At 46.7% G+C, this 16,827-nt stretch overlaps 2 non-coding genes across 2 annotated transcripts; both read right to left on the bottom strand.

Moving 5' to 3' along the window:
• Positions 1–15,749: 15,749 nt before the first annotated feature.
• Positions 15,750–15,822, bottom strand: TRNAF-GAA (transfer RNA phenylalanine (anticodon GAA)). The gene has a single exon. It is a non-coding gene; the product is annotated as a tRNA-Phe (tRNA).
• A 493-nt stretch (positions 15,823–16,315) lies between these two features.
• TRNAF-GAA (transfer RNA phenylalanine (anticodon GAA)) lies at positions 16,316–16,388 on the bottom strand. The gene has a single exon. It is a non-coding gene; the product is annotated as a tRNA-Phe (tRNA).
• Between the last annotated feature and the right edge of the window lie 439 nt (positions 16,389–16,827).

Below are 16,827 nucleotides of genomic sequence, written 5' to 3' on the forward strand. Positions count from 1 at the left end.
GCAACAAGTGGGCATCTGATCAATCACTAGGAGGGTACATCTATGTGTTAAAGTATGCTGTATCCTTCTGCAGCTAACTGGGCACAATTAGTCAATTTATTTTTGTGAGAAACTGGGGCTGATTGCAGAGGCCCCATAACTTTTTGCCCCCATTTTCCACTTTATGCTGGTGTTTTCCTGACTCTGATGGTGCCCTGGGTACTGCTAACCAGTCCCAGGGCCTGTGCTCTGTGTAAAATGGATATGCAAATTAGGCTAATTATAATTGGCTAAGTTAACCTACCTATAAGTCCCTAGTATATGGTAGGGCATGTAGGTTTAGGGACCACAGCATAGGTGGTGCACACCTAGGTGCATTGCTGAGGTGCCCAGTGTCATTTTAAAAGCAAGCCTGCCTTGCTGGCTGCTTTTAAATTAAAGTTATATGCAAATTCGACTTTGGAATTAAAGGTACTTCCAAAGTCTTAAACTACCTTATTTTTACATATAAGTCACCCCTAAGGTGTGCCCTATGTGCCCCTAGGGCTGGGTGCCATGTAACTATAAGCAGCGACTTTATAAAAATAGATTTATATGCCCTGGTGAGGTAAAAACAGCCAAATTCGTTTTTCCCTCATTGAAGTGAATGGCCTTCATAGGCTAGAATGGGCAGACTTTATTTTAAATTTTAAAGTCTCCTTAAATGTTACATACCAAGAATTTGGTATCAAATTGATTGTTATAATAAATCCCACAACTTCCAGTTGTTGGATTTAATATAACTAGTGCAGGTAAAAAGTTTAGACTTTACCTAAAAAGTTGCCAATTTCAGCTCTGCATTGTTTTTGCTGCTGTGCTCTGATTGGCCAGCCTGCAGCAGCTTCTGCCAGGCTGCTTTAATGAGGTGTGAAGTGGCCTGACTTCACACAAAGGAATGTGCTTGGGGGAGAGAATCTCCCCTCAGCAGATGGGGAAGCAGGAAGGGGGAGGGCTGCCAAACTGGTCTTCAAAGGCAGAGAAGGACATCTGGAGCACCCAGCAACACCCCCACATCCTGCAACCCCAGACAGCTAGGTGCCCCCTTGATTAGATTAGGAGAGGGCAGGAGAGGGGTGTGTTTATGATTTTTAGCCACACCAGTGGGTGGGCTCAGCCAGATCTCTCCTCTAAAAATCAGATTCATCCATTTTGGATTTTTAGAGACTGTTGCCTTCTGGGATGGATTTTTGCCACACTTCCCAGGAAGTGGTCATCACAGGGGGACGACCCTGTCCCTGATTGGAGGACCAGGGCCCCCCTGCTTTTCACCCAGGAGCAAGGATAAAACTGGCAGACCTGCACCCACGCCTCAGATCCCCTCCAGAATTCAACAAGAAAGGAACTAAAGAAGAAGAAGGACTGCCCTGCTGGACCCCTGGCCTGCACCTGGACCCTGCACTCAGAAAGACTGCACCAGCTGCACACTTGGGCTTCACCACAAGAAGGACTTTGCCTGGCTTCCACTGGTTCAAGGAGGGACTCCCTGTTTGCTACAGGTGAAAAATTGCTAACCAGAGTCCCCTGCACCAACTCCTGAAAAAGTGACCAGCTGACCACTGCCCAGTGGCCAAAAAGGAGTTTGCGCCAGGTGCACTCTGGGAGTTGAAGTCCGCACTTCCCAAGGACCATCACAGAACTTCTGGACCCTTGGGGTGAGCTGTGGACCCCAAAAGAACCTTAAAAGAACATCTGGGTGAAGCCCCAGAAGTTTGGAAAAGATTGGAGAAATTTTAGAAAAAAGCTCCATAAAGTGACCGACTCGACGCGGAAATTCTAGCCGGCTTGCCTCAACCGCGACCCGGCCTGACTTCGTGGTTCGTCCCGGTCAAGAAAAACATCCGAAAAAGAGACTAAGTCCGAACGTAAAAAGTTGACCGGGACCTTCCAGCCATCGTATCCGAGAAGGGCTCCACGGACGTCGGATCAAGATCCAGGTTTACCCCGGTCGAAGGATTTTCATCTCGAAAAAACGACTAAGTCCGAAGGTAGAAATCACCACCGAGGAAACCGACTTCGCGTATCCGGACAAGGGCTCCAGGAGGTCGGATCCAACTGGCAGGTTCGTCCCGGTGAAGAAAAACTTCAAAATAAAGACTAAGTCAGAAGGTAACTTTTTAACCGAGGCCTCCCGCGACCTGTAGCCGAGCAGGGCTCCATCGCGGTCGGCCTGAAAGTTTGACTTTGTCCCGGTCCTGGTGCAACCAGTTGACCCGATTGGCGCTTTTTGTTTCTATGCGCTAGAAAATAATAATACTTTAAAAATTCATATCTCCGGTTCCCCTGAACCGATTTTAATCGTTTTTGTGTCATTTTAAAGATAAAAATATAAGCTATTTTTATAAATTGGTTTTGGATTTTTAAACTGTTTCCTGTGTTTTATTTAATTACTGTTTTGTGATATTTGAATGCTTTACACTTTGTCTCCTAAGTTAAGCCTTGACGCTCAATGCCAAGCTACCAAGGGTAGAGCTGGGATTAATTTACTGAGACCTAACTGTACTTTTGTGGAGGTTTGTGGCTTGTTGCTAGGTGTAGGTACCTACCTGCCCTACCAATAACCCATTTTCCAACATAATTGGAAGCAGCGACGGGATCCTGTACTTGTGTTCAATATCACGTTACAGTTTTAGATAAAAACAAATTAAAAATCCTTTAAATTGTCCTAGTGCAAAAATTGTTTTTAATTTTTAATTTTAATTTTTTTAAAAAAAATTAATTTGGATTAATTTCAATTATTGAATTTTTGTAATTTTTCTAAATTCCTGTTACCAATTTTTGCAAAAAGTTTTTGTTGACACAAAACTAGGGAACCATGGAGCTTGATCTGGCTAGCCTACCCACACTGACAGTAGTCCAGCTTAGGGGGTTGTGTATTGAGAGGGGGTTGCCTGCAACCACTAATCTCAGGAAGGAAATCCTGATTAAATCCCTGACAGCATGGGCTGAGGCCCAAGAGGTAGAGACAGAGGAAGCTCCAGAGGGGGAAGAAAAAGAGCAAGATGCTAACTCTAACCACTCAGGGGAGGGAAGGCATCAGACCCCAAGTGAGGGAGAGGAGGAACGGTCCTCACTGGACACAGTCACTAGGGGCAGACCCAAAGCTAGTGGTAGGAAGAGGGTCCTTTCAGGAGGAGAGAACCCATCCATCAGGGAAAGAGAGCTGGAAGCCCAGCTAGCCTACATAGCTTTGGAAGCAGAGAAGCTGGCCCTAGAAAAGAAAAAGTGGGCATACAAAGAGAAAAGAGATGGAAGCAGCGATAAAGAAGTTGAGGTGTCCATGGGTGGGGGAGTTTGCCCCAGATTACCCAAGGGGGTAGTTCCTGCTTATATAGAGGGGGATGACATAGATAAGTGGCTAGGGGCCTTTGAGAGGGCACTCCAAATGAGAAGGGTTAAGCCTCAATACTGGGGTTCCCTTTTGTGGGAGTTGGTCCCCAACTCAGGGAGGGATAGGCTTCTGACCTTAAGGGGGGAGGAGGCAGATTCATACCCTAGTATGAAGAGGTGCTTAGTCAAGAAGTTTGGTCTGACCCCAGAGCAATATAGAATGAAGTTCAGGGACACCCAGAAGGTCAGTACCCAGTCTTGGGTTGACTTTGTGGACACCTCACTAAAGGCACTAGAGGGCTGGATTATTGGCAACAAAGTAAATACTTATGAGGGGTTATACAATCTGATCATGAGAGAGCACATCTTGACCAATTGTATCCAAGAAAGGTTACGCCAGCATCTAGTGGACTCTAAGCTGACCAACCCTAGAGAGCTAGGGGAGGCAGCTGATGAGTGGTTGAGAACCAGGGTGGTTGTCAAGTCCCAGGGGGGAGACTCCAAGAAGGGGGGGACAGGTCCCCAAAAACCTAAGGAGGGAGGTGGTAAGCCCACCACAGAGACTCCCTCTGTACCCCAGAACCCTAAGAAGGAGGAGAGTAAATCCCACTCCCACTCTGACATGCAGAGACAGGGAGACCCAGGGTTAAAAAAGCTCTTGGACAGTAGGGCTTGCTTTGACTGTCAGCAGACAGGTCACTTCAGAGGAGATGCAGCCTGTCCAAAGAAGGTGGTTAGCACTGGGCTGTCCAGTGTAGCCATAGAGGAGGATTCCTCAGATGATGAAGTCCTCCTAGCATTGTGCTGGGAGACAGGACCAGATGGTAAGCTGGTGATCCCTGAGGGTGGGAGTAGGCACTTCCACCACATTCAAGTGAATGGGATCCCTACCACTGGCCTGAGAGACACCGGTGCCAGTCACACTATAGTGAGTGACCGGTTAGTGACCCCAGACATGTATGTCCCAGGAAAGACAAAGAAAGTCAGGATAGCCACAGGGGAGGTCACCTCCAAACCTGTAGCCATAGTGCCCCTAGAGAGGGAGGGTATCCTTGACTGGATTAGGGTGGTAGTCAGTGCTGACCTTCCCCTAGATTGTATCCTGGGCAATGACCTCCCAGAGGTGAGTCTGGTCACAGATGGGGTGGTCGCCCAGGGCGCCCCCCCAACCCAAAGTCCTGGGGAGTCAGTCCCTACAGTTAGGAGACAGGGGTCCCCAAGAAAAGGAAAGAAGAAAAGGAAGGGTATGCCACTCTTAAAGAGAGTTCCAGGGAGCCAAGGGCCTTCTGCCCCAGTAGGGGGGGAGCCCAGAGTTGGCACTGGTGAGGCCTCACCTGACCCCAAGGAAGTCCTGAGTAGTCGGGCAGCTGTCCAGATGCAAGGTGTTGCCCCTGCACTGACAGAAGGGAGAGTGGAAGGAGGGTGTCTGCCACAGGAGGTGGTAGCCCCCCACTCTAGACAGCAAGAGGGGTGCCAGGACCCCAAAGATGCCCCTAAAGCAGCTCAGCCACCTGTCAGTGGAGAGCTTAGGGTGTGGTTCTGGGTACTGACAGCTGTCAGTAGCCTCTGCTGGGTGCTAGCCTTCCTGGCAGCACTGTACTTGGCCTGGGAGGCAGACCCCAAGGCCAATAGCAAAGTAGGCCCCCTGACCCTGTTGGTCATGGTGGGGTTGCTCAAGTGTTGGGTGACCTCTTTGGGTAAGCTAGGTGTTGCCCTAGCAAAGTTAGGAGTAGGGGAGGTGGGCACCTCACTACCCAAGTTGGCAGAGAGAGAGGAGGAAGACCCCCCTAGAGGGAAGTTTCAGTTTGAGTTGGGTCCTTTTACTGTTGGGATGGCTTCACTACCCAGAGGGAGTGACCCTGACAGGAGGATATAAGGCAGAGTAGGCCCTGCAAAGGGACAGCCAGTTTTCTTCACTGTCTTCCTCGCCTAACAAGCCAGGAAGACTCTCCCAGGGTTGGGCTGAGTCTCCTGGGCGTGTGGGCTGGGGGGGGGTTGTGTGAGAAACTGGGGCTGATTGCAGAGGCCCCATAACTTTTTGCCCCCATTTTCCACTTTATGCTGGTGTTTTCCTGACTCTGATGGTGCCCTGGGTACTGCTAACCAGTCCCAGGGCCTGTGCTCTGTGTAAAATGGATATGCAAATTAGGCTAATTATAATTGGCTAAGTTAACCTACCTATAAGTCTCTAGTATATGGTAGGGCATGTAGGTTTAGGGACCACAGCATAGGTGGTGCACACCTAGGTGCATTGCTGAGGTGCCCAGTGTCATTTTAAAAGCAAGCCTGCCTTGCTGGCTGCTTTTAAATTAAAGTTATATGCAAATTCGACTTTGGAATTAAAGGTACTTCCAAAGTCTTAAACTACCTTATTTTTACATATAAGTCACCCCTAAGGTGTGCCCTATGTGCCCCTAGGGCTGGGTGCCATGTAACTATAAGCAGCGACTTTATAAAAATAGATTTATATGCCCTGGTGAGGTAAAAACAGCCAAATTCGTTTTTCCCTCATTGAAGTGAATGGCCTTCATAGGCTAGAATGGGCAGACTTTATTTTAAATTTTAAAGTCTCCTTAAATGTTACATACCAAGAATTTGGTATCAAATTGATTGTTATAATAAATCCCACAACTTCCAGTTGTTGGATTTAATATAACTAGTGCAGGTAAAAAGTTTAGACTTTACCTAAAAAGTTGCCAATTTCAGCTCTGCATTGTTTTTGCTGCTGTGCTCTGATTGGCCAGCCTGCAGCAGCTTCTGCCAGGCTGCTTTAATGAGGTGTGAAGTGGCCTGACTTCACACAAAGGAATGTGCTTGGGGGAGAGAATCTCCCCTCAGCAGATGGGGAAGCAGGAAGGGGGAGGGCTGCCAAACTGGTCTTCAAAGGCAGAGAAGGACATCTGGAGCACCCAGCAACACCCCCACATCCTGCAACCCCAGACAGCTAGGTGCCCCCTTGATTAGATTAGGAGAGGGCAGGAGAGGGGTGTGTTTATGATTTTTAGCCACACCAGTGGGTGGGCTCAGCCAGATCTCTCCTCTAAAAATCAGATTCATCCATTTTGGATTTTTAGAGACTGTTGCCTTCTGGGATGGATTTTTGCCACACTTCCCAGGAAGTGGTCATCACAGGGGGACGACCCTGTCCCTGATTGGAGGACCAGGGCCCCCCTGCTTTTCACCCAGGAGCAAGGATAAAACTGGCAGACCTGCACCCACGCCTCAGATCCCCTCCAGAATTCAACAAGAAAGGAACTAAAGAAGAAGAAGGACTGCCCTGCTGGACCCCTGGCCTGCACCTGGACCCTGCACTCAGAAAGACTGCACCAGCTGCACACTTGGGCTTCACCACAAGAAGGACTTTGCCTGGCTTCCACTGGTTCAAGGAGGGACTCCCTGTTTGCTACAGGTGAAAAATTGCTAACCAGAGTCCCCTGCACCAACTCCTGAAAAAGTGACCAGCTGACCACTGCCCAGTGGCCAAAAAGGAGTTTGCGCCAGGTGCACTCTGGGAGTTGAAGTCCGCACTTCCCAAGGACCATCACAGAACTTCTGGACCCTTGGGGTGAGCTGTGGACCCCAAAAGAACCTTAAAAGAACATCTGGGTGAAGCCCCAGAAGTTTGGAAAAGATTGGAGAAATTTTAGAAAAAAGCTCCATAAAGTGACCGACTCGACGCGGAAATTCTAGCCGGCTTGCCTCAACCGCGACCCGGCCTGACTTCGTGGTTCGTCCCGGTCAAGAAAAACATCCGAAAAAGAGACTAAGTCCGAACGTAAAAAGTTGACCGGGACCTTCCAGCCATCGTATCCGAGAAGGGCTCCACGGACGTCGGATCAAGATCCAGGTTTACCCCGGTCGAAGGATTTTCATCTCGAAAAAACGACTAAGTCCGAAGGTAGAAATCACCACCGAGGAAACCGACTTCGCGTATCCGGACAAGGGCTCCAGGAGGTCGGATCCAACTGGCAGGTTCGTCCCGGTGAAGAAAAACTTCAAAATAAAGACTAAGTCAGAAGGTAACTTTTTAACCGAGGCCTCCCGCGACCTGTAGCCGAGCAGGGCTCCATCGCGGTCGGCCTGAAAGTTTGACTTTGTCCCGGTCCTGGTGCAACCAGATGACCCGATTGGCGCTTTTTGTTTCTATGCGCTAGAAAATAATAATACTTTAAAAATTCATATCTCCGGTTCCCCTGAACCGATTTTAATCGTTTTTGTGTCATTTTAAAGATAAAAATATAAGCTATTTTTATAAATTGGTTTTGGATTTTTAAACTGTTTCCTGTGTTTTATTTAATTACTGTTTTGTGATATTTGAATGCTTTACACTTTGTCTCCTAAGTTAAGCCTTGACGCTCGATGCCAAGCTACCAAGGGTAGAGCTGGGATTAATTTACTGAGACCTAACTGTACTTTTGTGGAGGTTTGTGGCTTGTTGCTAGGTGTAGGTACCTACCTGCCCTACCAATAACCCATTTTCCAACATAATTGGAAGCAGCGACGGGATCCTGTACTTGTGTTCAATATCACGTTACAGTTTTAGATAAAAACAAATTAAAAATCCTTTAAATTGTCCTAGTGCAAAAATTGTTTTTAATTTTTAATTTTAATTTTTAAAAAAAAAATTAATTTGGATTAATTTCAATTATTGAATTTTTGTAATTTTTCTAAATTCCTGTTACCAATTTTTGCAAAAAGTTTTTGTTGACACAAAACTAGGGAACCATGGAGCTTGATCTGGCTAGCCTACCCACACTGACAGTAGTCCAGCTTAGGGGGTTGTGTATTGAGAGGGGGTTGCCTGCAACCACTAATCTCAGGAAGGAAATCCTGATTAAATCCCTGACAGCATGGGCTGAGGCCCAAGAGGTAGAGACAGAGGAAGCTCCAGAGGGGGAAGAAAAAGAGCAAGATGCTAACTCTAACCACTCAGGGGAGGGAAGGCATCAGACCCCAAGTGAGGGAGAGGAGGAACGGTCCTCACTGGACACAGTCACTAGGGGCAGACCCAAAGCTAGTGGTAGGAAGAGGGTCCTTTCAGGAGGAGAGAACCCATCCATCAGGGAAAGAGAGCTGGAAGCCCAGCTAGCCTACATAGCTTTGGAAGCAGAGAAGCTGGCCCTAGAAAAGAAAAAGTGGGCATACAAAGAGAAAAGAGATGGAAGCAGCGATAAAGAAGTTGAGGTGTCCATGGGTGGGGGGGTTTGCCCCAGATTACCCAAGGGGGTAGTTCCTGCTTATATAGAGGGGGATGACATAGATAAGTGGCTAGGGGCCTTTGAGAGGGCACTCCAAATGAGAAGGGTTAAGCCTCAATACTGGGGTTCCCTTTTGTGGGAGTTGGTCCCCAACTCAGGGAGGGATAGGCTTCTGACCTTAAGGGGGGAGGAGGCAGATTCATACCCTAGTATGAAGAGGTGCTTAGTCAAGAAGTTTGGTCTGACCCCAGAGCAATATAGAATGAAGTTCAGGGACACCCAGAAGGTCAGTACCCAGTCTTGGGTTGACTTTGTGGACACCTCACTAAAGGCACTAGAGGGCTGGATTATTGGCAACAAAGTAAATACTTATGAGGGGTTATACAATCTGATCATGAGAGAGCACATCTTGACCAATTGTATCCAAGAAAGGTTACGCCAGCATCTAGTGGACTCTAAGCTGACCAACCCTAGAGAGCTAGGGGAGGCAGCTGATGAGTGGTTGAGAACCAGGGTGGTTGTCAAGTCCCAGGGGGGAGACTCCAAGAAGGGGGGGACAGGTCCCCAAAAACCTAAGGAGGGAGGTGGTAAGCCCACCACAGAGACTCCCTCTGTACCCCAGAACCCTAAGAAGGAGGAGAGTAAATCCCACTCCCACTCTGACATGCAGAGACAGGGAGACCCAGGGTTAAAAAAGCTCTTGGACAGTAGGGCTTGCTTTGACTGTCAGCAGACAGGTCACTTCAGAGGAGATGCAGCCTGTCCAAAGAAGGTGGTTAGCACTGGGCTGTCCAGTGTAGCCATAGAGGAGGATTCCTCAGATGATGAAGTCCTCCTAGCATTGTGCTGGGAGACAGGACCAGATGGTAAGCTGGTGATCCCTGAGGGTGGGAGTAGGCACTTCCACCACATTCAAGTGAATGGGATCCCTACCACTGGCCTGAGAGACACCGGTGCCAGTCACACTATAGTGAGTGACCGGTTAGTGACCCCAGACATGTATGTCCCAGGAAAGACAAAGAAAGTCAGGATAGCCACAGGGGAGGTCACCTCCAAACCTGTAGCCATAGTGCCCCTAGAGAGGGAGGGTATCCTTGACTGGATTAGGGTGGTAGTCAGTGCTGACCTTCCCCTAGATTGTATCCTGGGCAATGACCTCCCAGAGGTGAGTCTGGTCACAGATGGGGTGGTCCCCCAGGGCGCCCCCCCAACCCAAAGTCCTGGGGAGTCAGTCCCTACAGTTAGGAGACAGGGGTCCCCAAGAAAAGGAAAGAAGAAAAGGAAGGGTAGGCCACTCTTAAAGAGAGTTCCAGGGAGCCAAGGGCCTTCTGCCCCAGTAGGGGGGAGCCCAGAGTTGGCACTGGTGAGGCCTCACCTGACCCCAAGGAAGTCCTGAGTAGTCGGGCAGCTGTCCAGATGCAAGGTGTTGCCCCTGCACTGACAGAAGGGAGAGTGGAAGGAGGGTGTCTGCCACAGGAGGTGGTAGCCCCCCACTCTAGACAGCAAGAGGGGTGCCAGGACCCCAAAGATGCCCCTAAAGCAGCTCAGCCACCTGTCAGTGGAGAGCTTAGGGTGTGGTTCTGGGTACTGACAGCTGTCAGTAGCCTCTGCTGGGTGCTAGCCTTCCTGGCAGCACTGTACTTGGCCTGGGAGGCAGACCCCAAGGCCAATAGCAAAGTAGGCCCCCTGACCCTGTTGGTCATGGTGGGGTTGCTCAAGTGTTGGGTGACCTCTTTGGGTAAGCTAGGTGTTGCCCTAGCAAAGTTAGGAGTAGGGGAGGTGGGCACCTCACTACCCAAGTTGGCAGAGAGAGAGGAGGAAGACCCCCCTAGAGGGAAGTTTCAGTTTGAGTTGGGTCCTTTTACTGTTGGGATGGCTTCACTACCCAGAGGGAGTGACCCTGACAGGAGGATATAAGGCAGAGTAGGCCCTGCAAAGGGACAGCCAGTTTTCTTCACTGTCTTCCTCGCCTAACAAGCCAGGAAGACTCTCCCAGGGTTGGGCTGAGTCTCCTGGGCGTGTGGGCTGGGGGGGGGTTGTGTGAGAAACTGGGGCTGATTGCAGAGGCCCCATAACTTTTTGCCCCCATTTTCCACTTTATGCTGGTGTTTTCCTGACTCTGATGGTGCCCTGGGTACTGCTAACCAGTCCCAGGGCCTGTGCTCTGTGTAAAATGGATATGCAAATTAGGCTAATTATAATTGGCTAAGTTAACCTACCTATAAGTCCCTAGTATATGGTAGGGCATGTAGGTTTAGGGACCACAGCATAGGTGGTGCACACCTAGGTGCATTGCTGAGGTGCCCAGTGTCATTTTAAAAGCAAGCCTGCCTTGCTGGCTGCTTTTAAATTAAAGTTATATGCAAATTCGACTTTGGAATTAAAGGTACTTCCAAAGTCTTAAACTACCTTATTTTTACATATAAGTCACCCCTAAGGTGTGCCCTATGTGCCCCTAGGGCTGGGTGCCATGTAACTATAAGCAGCGACTTTATAAAAATAGATTTATATGCCCTGGTGAGGTAAAAACAGCCAAATTCGTTTTTCCCTCATTGAAGTGAATGGCCTTCATAGGCTAGAATGGGCAGACTTTATTTTAAATTTTAAAGTCTCCTTAAATGTTACATACCAAGAATTTGGTATCAAATTGATTGTTATAATAAATCCCACAACTTCCAGTTGTTGGATTTAATATAACTAGTGCAGGTAAAAAGTTTAGACTTTACCTAAAAAGTTGCCAATTTCAGCTCTGCATTGTTTTTGCTGCTGTGCTCTGATTGGCCAGCCTGCAGCAGCTTCTGCCAGGCTGCTTTAATGAGGTGTGAAGTGGCCTGACTTCACACAAAGGAATGTGCTTGGGGGAGAGAATCTCCCCTCAGCAGATGGGGAAGCAGGAAGGGGGAGGGCTGCCAAACTGGTCTTCAAAGGCAGAGAAGGACATCTGGAGCACCCAGCAACACCCCCACATCCTGCAACCCCAGACAGCTAGGTGCCCCCTTGATTAGATTAGGAGAGGGCAGGAGAGGGGTGTGTTTATGATTTTTAGCCACACCAGTGGGTGGGCTCAGCCAGATCTCTCCTCTAAAAATCAGATTCATCCATTTTGGATTTTTAGAGACTGTTGCCTTCTGGGATGGATTTTTGCCACACTTCCCAGGAAGTGGTCATCACAGGGGGACGACCCTGTCCCTGATTGGAGGACCAGGGCCCCCCTGCTTTTCACCCAGGAGCAAGGATAAAACTGGCAGACCTGCACCCACGCCTCAGATCCCCTCCAGAATTCAACAAGAAAGGAACTAAAGAAGAAGAAGGACTGCCCTGCTGGACCCCTGGCCTGCACCTGGACCCTGCACTCAGAAAGACTGCACCAGCTGCACACTTGGGCTTCACCACAAGAAGGACTTTGCCTGGCTTCCACTGGTTCAAGGAGGGACTCCCTGTTTGCTACAGGTGAAAAATTGCTAACCAGAGTCCCCTGCACCAACTCCTGAAAAAGTGACCAGCTGACCACTGCCCAGTGGCCAAAAAGGAGTTTGCGCCAGGTGCACTCTGGGAGTTGAAGTCCGCACTTCCCAAGGACCATCACAGAACTTCTGGACCCTTGGGGTGAGCTGTGGACCCCAAAAGAACCTTAAAAGAACATCTGGGTGAAGCCCCAGAAGTTTGGAAAAGATTGGAGAAATTTTAGAAAAAAGCTCCATAAAGTGACCGACTCGACGCGGAAATTCTAGCCGGCTTGCCTCAACCGCGACCCGGCCTGACTTCGTGGTTCGTCCCGGTCAAGAAAAACATCCGAAAAAGAGACTAAGTCCGAACGTAAAAAGTTGACCGGGACCTTCCAGCCATCGTATCCGAGAAGGGCTCCACGGACGTCGGATCAAGATCCAGGTTTACCCCGGTCGAAGGATTTTCATCTCGAAAAAACGACTAAGTCCGAAGGTAGAAATCACCACCTAGGAAACCGACTTCGCGTATCCGGACAAGGGCTCCAGGAGGTCGGATCCAACTGGCAGGTTCGTCCCGGTGAAGAAAAACTTCAAAATAAAGACTAAGTCAGAAGGTAACTTTTTAACCGAGGCCTCCCGCGACCTGTAGCCGAGCAGGGCTCCATCGCGGTCGGCCTGAAAGTTTGACTTTGTCCCGGTCCTGGTGCAACCAGATGACCCGATTGGCGCTTTTTGTTTCTATGCGCTAGAAAATAATAATACTTTAAAAATTCATATCTCCGGTTCCCCTGAACCGATTTTAATCGTTTTTGTGTCATTTTAAAGATAAAAATATAAGCTATTTTTATAAATTGGTTTTGGATTTTTAAACTGTTTCCTGTGTTTTATTTAATTACTGTTTTGTGATATTTGAATGCTTTACACTTTGTCTCCTAAGTTAAGCCTTGACGCTCGATGCCAAGCTACCAAGGGTAGAGCTGGGATTAATTTACTGAGACCTAACTGTACTTTTGTGGAGGTTTGTGGCTTGTTGCTAGGTGTAGGTACCTACCTGCCCTACCAATAACCCATTTTCCAACAATTTTTTATTGCGCAAGCTAGGTATTTCTTTTTTTCTAAACGCTAAATAGGCTAGCAATCTAATACACAGAAATGTGTGGCATGAGGAAGCAAGCTATATCATCTGACACTTTGGTCCAAGGTTAGATGGAAAATGATGCAGGCTACAGTTTACCCTAAAATCGAGATAGAAACGGCAAATAATCGAAGTCAAAGCTGAAGGCAAGAGAGGTGGAAACCATTTTCAAAGGAAGATAGAAAACACGTACTGTCTTGTACTGATGGTATGTCATTTAGGTTGATGAAAGGTTTTATCAATTAAATAAAACGTCACCAGAAGCTGAATCCAAGAAAGAAACACGCCTAACAAGCTGCCTTCTGAGTCTTTGTCGAAACCCGGGATTGAACCAGGGACCTTTAGATCTTCAGTCTAACACTCTCCCAACTGAGCTATTTCGGCCAGTTATTTCACAGGTCCCTCCGTTTTCTTCTTAATCATTGTAGACAAGACATACACCTCGAAATCATTCACTTTGAGGGTACAGCTATGTCTTAAACTTCCGGTATCCTTCTGCAGCTAACTGGGTGCATTTACTCATTTACTTTTTTGGTGCGCAACCTAGGTACTTCTTTTATTCCAAACTCTGAATAGGCACACAAATGTGTGGGATGAGTAAGCAAGCTATATCATCTGACAGCTTGGTTCATGGGAAAATAGAAGATGATGCAGCCTAAGCTTTACATTAAAATCAAGATAGAAACTGGAAATAATGGAAGTCAAAGCTGAAGGCAAGAGAGGTGGAAGCCATTTTGAAAGGAAGATAGAACGCAAGTGCTGTGCTCTACTGATGGTATGTCGATCAGGTTATTGAAAGGTTTCATCTATGAACTAAAATGTCTACTGAAGCTGACTCCAAGAGAGAACTACACCTAATTAGCTAGGTGCTCACTCCTTGCCAAAACCCGGGATTGAACCAGGGACCTTTAGATCTTCAGTCTAACGCTCTCCCAACTGAGCTATTTCAGCCAGTTGTCAAAGAATACCTTCCTGATGATTCTTAATCATTGTAGGCAACAAGTGGGCATCTGATCAATCACTAGGAGGGTACATCTATGTGTTAAAGTATGCTGTATCCTTCTGCAGCTAACTGGGCACAATTAGTCAATTCATTTTTTATTGCGCAAGCTAGGTATTTCTTTTTTTCTAAACGCTAAATAGGCTAGCAATCTAATACACAGAAATGTGTGGCATGAGGAAGCAAGCTATATCATCTGACACTTTGGTCCAAGGTTAGATGGAAAATGATGCAGGCTACAGTTTACCCTAAAATCGAGATAGAAACGGGAAATAATGGAAGTCAAAGCTGAAGGCAAGAGAGGTGGAATCCATTTTCAAAGGAAGATAGAAAACACGTACTGTCTTGTACTGATGGTATGTCAATTAGGTTGATGAAAGGTTTTATTAATTAAATAAAACGTCACCGGAAGCTGACTCCAAAAAAGAAACTTGCCTGACGAACTAGCTGCTCAGTCTTTGACCAAACCAAGAATTTAACCAGGGACCCTTAGATCTAAAGTTTGACGTCCTCGCAACTGAGCTCTTTCAGCCCGTTTTTTCACAGTGCCTTCCTTATTATTATTAATCATTGTAGACAAGAAATATAAGTCGCAATCATTCACTGTGAGGGTACAGCTATGTGTTACACTTTGCTGTATCCTTCTGTAGCTAACTGGGGGCAATTACTCCTTTACTTTTTTGCTACGCGAGCTAGGTACTTCTTTTTTTCTAAACTCTGAATAGGCTACCATTCTCATAAACAGAAATGTGTGGCATGACTAAGCAAGCTATATCATCTGACAGTTTGGCTCATGGGAAAATGGAAGATGACGCCGCCTACGGTTTACATCAAAATCAAGATAGAAACGGGAAATAATGGAAGTCAAAGCTGAAGGCAAGAGAGGTGGAAGCCATTTTGAAAGGAAGATAGAAAATAAGTGCTCTTTTGTACCGATGGCATGTCGATCAGGTTGATGCAAGTTTTTATCAATGAAATAAAATGTCCCTTGAGAGTGACTCCAAGAAAGAAACATGCCTAACAAGCTGAGTGCTTGGTCTTTGGCACAACCTAGGATTGAACCAAGGACCTTTTTTTATCTTTAGTCTAACATTCTCCCAACTGAGATATTTAAACCAGGTGTCATGAAAAGCTTTCCGTATCATTTTTAATCATTGTAGACAAGACACAGAAGTCTAAATCATTCACTGTGAGGGTACAGCTATGTCTTAAACTTTGCTGTATCCTTCTCCAGTTAACTGGGTGTAATTAGGGAATTCGTTTTTTATTGTGCAAGCTAGGTATTTCTTTTTTTCTAAACTCTAAATAGGCTAGCAATCTAATGCACAGAAATGTGTGGCATGAGTAAGCAAGCTATTTCATCCGACACTTTGGTTCAAGGGAAGATGGAGACTGATGCAGACTGCGGGTTACCTAAAAATCAAGACAGAAACAGTAAATAATGGAAGTCAAAGCTGAAGGCAAGAGAGGTGGAATCCATTTTGAAAGGAAGATAGAAAACAAGTACTGTCTTGTACTGATGGTATGTCAATTAGGTTGATGAAAGATTTTATCAATTAAATAAAACGTCACCAGAAGCTGAATCCAAGAAAGAAACACGCCTAACAAGCTGTCTTCTGAGTCTTTGCCGAAACCCGGGATTGAACCAGGGACCTTTAGATCTTCAGTCTAACGCTCTCCCAACTGAGCTATTTCGGCCACTTATTGCGCAGGTCCCTCCGTATTTTTCTTAATCATTGTAGACAAGACATACACCCCGAAATCATTCACTTTGAGGGTACAGCTATGTCTTAAACTTCCGGTATCCTTCTGCAGAAACTGGGTGCAATTACTCATTTAATTTTTTGGTGCGCAACCTAGGTACTTCTTTTATTCCAAACTCTGAATAGGCACACAAATGTGTGGGATGAGTAAGCAAGCTATATCATCTGACAGCTTGGTTCATGGGAAAATGGAAGATGATGCAGCCTAAGCTTTACATTAAAATCAAGATAGAAACTGGAAATAATGGAAGTCAAAGCTGAAGGCAACAGAGGTGGAAGCCATTTTGAAAGGAAGATAGAACGCAAGTGCTGTGCTCTACTGATGGTATGTTGATCAGGTTATTAAAAGGTTTCATCTATGAACTAAAATGTCTACTGAAGCTGACTCCAAGAGAGAACTACACCTAATTAGCTAGGTGCTCAGTCCTTGCCAAAACCCGGGATTGAACCAGGGACCTTTAGATCTTCAATCTAACGCTCTCCCAACTGAGCTATTTCGGCCACTTATTTCACAGGTCCCTCCGTATTCTTCTTAATCATTGTAGACAAGACATACACCTCGAAATCATTCACTTTGAGGGTACAGCTATGTCTTAAACTTCCGGTATCCTTCTGCAGCTAACTGGGTGCAATTACTCATTTACTTTTTTGGTGCGCAACCTAGGTACTTCTTTTATTCCAAACTCTGAATAGGCACACAAATGTGTGGGATGAGTAAGCAAGCTATATCATCTGACAGCTTGGTTCATGGGAAAATGTAAGATGATGCAGCCTAAGGTTTACATTAAAATCAAGATAGAAACTGGAAATAATGGAAGTCAAAGCTGAAGGCAAGAGAGGTGGAAGCCATTTTGAAAGGAAGATAGAACGCAAGTGCTGTGCTCTACTGATGGTATGTCGAACAGGTTATTAAAAGGTTTCATCTATGAACTAAAATGTC

The sequence above is a fragment of the Pleurodeles waltl genome, chromosome 8 (assembly GCF_031143425.1).
Source record: "Pleurodeles waltl isolate 20211129_DDA chromosome 8, aPleWal1.hap1.20221129, whole genome shotgun sequence".
In the NCBI taxonomy this organism is placed as follows: Eukaryota; Metazoa; Chordata; class Amphibia; order Caudata; family Salamandridae; genus Pleurodeles; species Pleurodeles waltl.